This window comes from Poecilia latipinna, unplaced genomic scaffold (genome assembly GCF_001443285.1).
Source record: "Poecilia latipinna isolate Pla-1442-1.1 unplaced genomic scaffold, P_latipinna-1.0 Scaffold1983, whole genome shotgun sequence".
Classification (NCBI taxonomy): Eukaryota; Metazoa; Chordata; class Actinopteri; order Cyprinodontiformes; family Poeciliidae; genus Poecilia; species Poecilia latipinna.
Window position 1 is genome coordinate 98,607 of NW_015114599.1, and position 4,442 is coordinate 103,048.

The 4,442-nt window shown below is 40.5% G+C and overlaps 1 protein-coding gene and 1 long non-coding RNA gene across 4 annotated transcripts in view; both read right to left on the minus strand.

Annotated features, from left to right (window-relative positions):
• nln (neurolysin (metallopeptidase M3 family)) overlaps nt 1-4,442 on the minus strand; it is a 31,432-nt gene that overhangs the window by 17,660 nt on the left and 9,330 nt on the right. The window lies entirely within an intron of this gene.
• Nucleotides 2,571-3,711, minus strand: LOC106935592 (uncharacterized). Its single transcript, XR_001421927.1, has 2 exons — nt 3,634-3,711; nt 2,571-2,682 (listed from the first exon to the last, which is right to left on the minus strand). It is a non-coding gene; the product is annotated as an uncharacterized LOC106935592 (long non-coding RNA).

Below are 4,442 nucleotides of genomic sequence, written 5' to 3' on the forward strand. Positions count from 1 at the left end.
AGAGGGTAAAACAAAAAACAAGTGAACAACTGGAGTACCATGTGTAAACATTTTATTTCAGATTATGATGTTACAGTGATTTAATGCTGTGGAGAGTTTCAGTGGCTTTAATGTATTCAGTCTCTACAGAGACAGTTGATTGTTCTGATGTTGGACTCATCCAGGTGGTGAATCTCTGAACAAACTGAGTCATGATTGGAAATTTCACTGAGTTCATGTCAGGCTGAACTGCTGGTTGATCTTGTTTGGGGATTTTTGAGACTGGAAAAATTTACATGTTGTTCGTTGCCACCTCTCGTCTCCCAGGTCCATAGACCTCACCAAGCTCCACCCAGAAACGCCTCTCAACAGTCCCACATGGCTGCATGTCTCACAAACAAAGCCTCGTGGAGCTTAGTTTCTGTGTGTAAACATGGCGTCTTTCACTTCGATTGACTCTCTGCAGAGTATTTCTGAGTCGATTAGTGTAGCATTTATGCCAGATTTTCAAAAAATATCAGCCACGACAATGGACAGGGGAACCAACAAGTTCATATCTTTTTTGGACGACATCAAGGTGTTTGAGCCACGCGATGCCTCCAACATTGTGCGCGTCGCAGCTAAAAGCTACCGATCAACGAGGAAAACAGCAGATCCTCACACCCTCAGCATAAATATAGCTGTGGATGAGATCAGTGATGCCTGTTGTTCTTGCAAGGCTGGGTAAGTCGGACATTCATGGTTTTGACGGTTACTTTTGAAATCAGTGATTTCTGTTGTTGGCAAATGTTTGAGTGTGCCTATGCCTGACATACTGTACTCGGTGCTAGCGTGGCTAACATGATTACAGTTTAGTAAAAAGCCTTTTCAGGTAAAATAAAATCTTTAATGCATGTCAGATACGGTACACATTGCATATTGATCTGTTCAGCTAACGTAACACTGTGTAACAGACAGGCTTCAGGGTGTAGAAGTTGTATCGGTACTGCCTTTATGCTGTACTTAGCTAAAATGTTTTCATAATGGATGTGTTTATTATTGACTTTTTCAGACTTGGGGTCATTGTTCACACATTATAGGCCTCCTTAAGACCTTATAATATTTCAAGCTTCAAAATTCAAAAGGGATCGGGAGGTGCTGGTGCCTATCTCTAGCTAACGTTCCGGGCGAGATGCGGGGTCACCCTGGACAGGTCACCAGTCTGTCGCAGGGCCACTCAAAATATCCCCATTCACTAGACACAAATAAAGCAAAGTTATAATACTTACACCAGCACACACTCCTTTGTTTTTATTGATCTGACGATGGTTGAGCTGAAAATGCGGTCGTGCACAAGCTTTGATCCAAGCTAGGCATTCCGTACCAGATTTGGGAATTCTGTGAATTTTAGTTCCACAAATACGATCAGGATGCCTGACATCGCCTGAACAGATTCCCCACTGACAGTGGAGAACCATTCTTTTTCGAGTCATTACGCATAAACTTTGATTGTGTAGATTGTGGTTTGCTAGTCCACAATCTACATTAGCATGTGTATACTACTTTAGCTTTTGTTTGTGAGACGGTCAAGCACGTGGTAGCTGCGCAGTGACGTCAAATGGGCATTAGCCAATGTTACGGCTTCAGTGGGTCTCTGCCCTTTTTTCCTTTTAGGGTTCTGCAGACAGGTCTCTGCAGGTGATGCGTGTTGCCCTGATTGGTGTTCTGCAGCTTTAAAACTTCCAGGCATGCAGCAGTCAGGGAGGCTTTTTCCTTCTCTCTCCTCCGAACCCCATGTGGTTTGGTTTGTATCTTTTGGTTGAGATTTGTTAGGTTTGTTTAGCATTTGTTTATTTCTGGTCACTTATAGGTTCTGCTTTAATCTATTTTGGTTTCTCATTTCAGGTATTCTTTTTTTTTTAGGGTTGTTTCTTTAATATAATTTAATAAATTCTACTTTCATTAAGTTACTAAATCCTTGTGTGGTCTCCTTTTAATGTTACCCCATCAAACGAGCCTGGTGGACGTAACACCAATGAAACGCGGACCCTGTGGTAAGGTCCATTGATGCCGTGTGTAAAAGTGAAACCAAGAAACTAGAATTTATTCAGAAAATCAAGTGCATAAAATCACACCAACAGCCCAACATATTCCTCAGAAACCAAAACCACAAAGAAAAAAATAATTACCTTAGAAAAATAAAGAAATACAAAGACCCGTCTCCAGAGAGCACAGTGGGTCACAGCCCAGCGATCTAATTGGCTGTTTAGCTCAATTACCTCTTCAAATCACTTTTACCTTGTAAAGACTGATTTGATTCATATTTTCAGGGGGAACATTGTGGAACCAACATGTACATTTGCTGCCTTCTTTCTTTGTTTCTTTGTTACTTACTTTATTACTGCTCAGGAAGTCAATCACTAAAGAGAGTCGGGCTGCACCTGAGCCGCCTGAAGATGCTGGTGGAGGATCCGGGTAAGAGAGGAAGATGGACGGACTCCTCCTCTCAGCAGGATAGTATGGATCAACAGGTTCGCCTCGACACGACTCTACCTAGCGTTAACATAGCAGACCTCACTTCATCTAAACAACCTGCCTCTGACCTCCCTGAGGATCCGGCACTCTGCGTTTCTGAGGTCTGAGACCGGGGTCCAGATATTATTTTTACAACCGTCTTCCACCAGAATGTGTCTGGCCCCCCGACATTTCATAGCAGGACATTACCTTGTAACATAACCACTATGTTTGTTTTTTTTTTTTTTCCTGTAGAAAATACATTGAAGAGAAAATGTATAATCTGATTGGTATAACAGTTGCTGTTATTTCTTTGTAAAATTATTCAGAGTTTTCACTTTTAAAACTGATTTTTGGGCAGGTCATGCTGATTTTTAGGTGTGGCTGAGATTTAGTGTATAAAAAGGGGCGTGTGCGTCGGCGCGCCGCGGCGCAATCAGAGTGGAAGACGCTCACCGTCAGATCCGTGCAGCGGGAGACTTGAATTAACTGAACGTTTAGAACAAATAATAAATCAAAGTTCGCCCCAGCGACTCGGATCGTGCGCTTTAGGAGCTGGATTGGAGCTTGTGCACAGGAAACGCCGCCAGGTGCAGGAGGACGCCAATTGGCCAGAGGACGCCGACGGAGCGAGAGGACGCCAAAAGAAAGACATTCCCGGTGAGATCTGGACTTTACGTTTCTTTTTGGGGATTTTTGGTGGTACCACTCCTTTTTCTCATTTTTTGGGGGGAGGTTTTTGACGCTTGGGATTTTTCGTTTTGGATTGGGACTTTGGATTAAAAGGGAGAAATTCTCCCATGATATGGAACTCGTTTGTGGACAATATTCATATATTTGGACATTTAACCATTTGGGTTTCTTTACTAACATGAACTAAGTGGATTAAACCTATCCTAAACTTATTTTGAGAGAGTTTTGGTTACTGATTTATTTATCAGGATAACTATTATTATATATTATTATTATTAGTTCGTGTTTTTTTTTTTTTTTTGAATAAATCATTGTTGCAAAAGAACAACATAATTTCATATTTGAGTGTTTGGCTATTTATTTACTTTTCAATTTAACTGGTGTAACATTTTTTGCCTGATGCCTGTGATGTATCCCTCTTGTGTGTATTTGTGAGTGCCGCTTTAAATGGGAGCTGAATTTTACAACCTGTCCGGATCACTACAAGACAAGTTATAAAAAACAGAAATACAAAAAGCAGTGGTCTTAATTCAAACCTCAGACTGAACAACTTTCACCACCAAATCACTTAAACTGGCTCTTTGAAACACCAGATCTCTTTGTGCTAAAGCTATATTAATTAATGATGTCATCACTGAGCATAATATTGATGTTTTATTTCTGACAGAAACATGGCTGAATGACAATAATGAACCAATCGTACTAAATGAATGAAAACACAAAAAAGGAGGAGGCGTGGCTTCAATATTTAAGAATCCCATGAACTGTAGTAAAATCTCTCTGGGTCATTTTATGTCTTTTGAGTATCTTGGAATTGAGGTAAAAGGCCACAAACGAACTTTGATACTAACTTTATACAAAACCCCAACATATGAGGAAAATTTCTTTATGGACTTCAATGAACTTCTATCTCTCATATGCATTGATTACGATTGTTTGATAATTGTCGGTGATTTCAATATTCATGTTGACAACCCCCAAGACCGAGGGGCAAAAAAGCTGTTTAATATATTAGAGAGTTTTGTTCTAACACAACATGTCAAACAAGCAACACACACTCATGGACACACACTGGACCTAGTTATCGGTAAGGGTGTGAATATTTCCAATGTCTCTGTAACTGATGTCGCCTGTCGGATCACTTTGCTGTTATCTTTGAAAGTTCTTTATCCGTTAACGGACAAACTGCTACTATCACAAAACGTACTTTCACAGAAAACGCAGCAGAGACATTTAATCAAATCTACTCTTCTTCCTTGCCCTTAACCTATAATGAC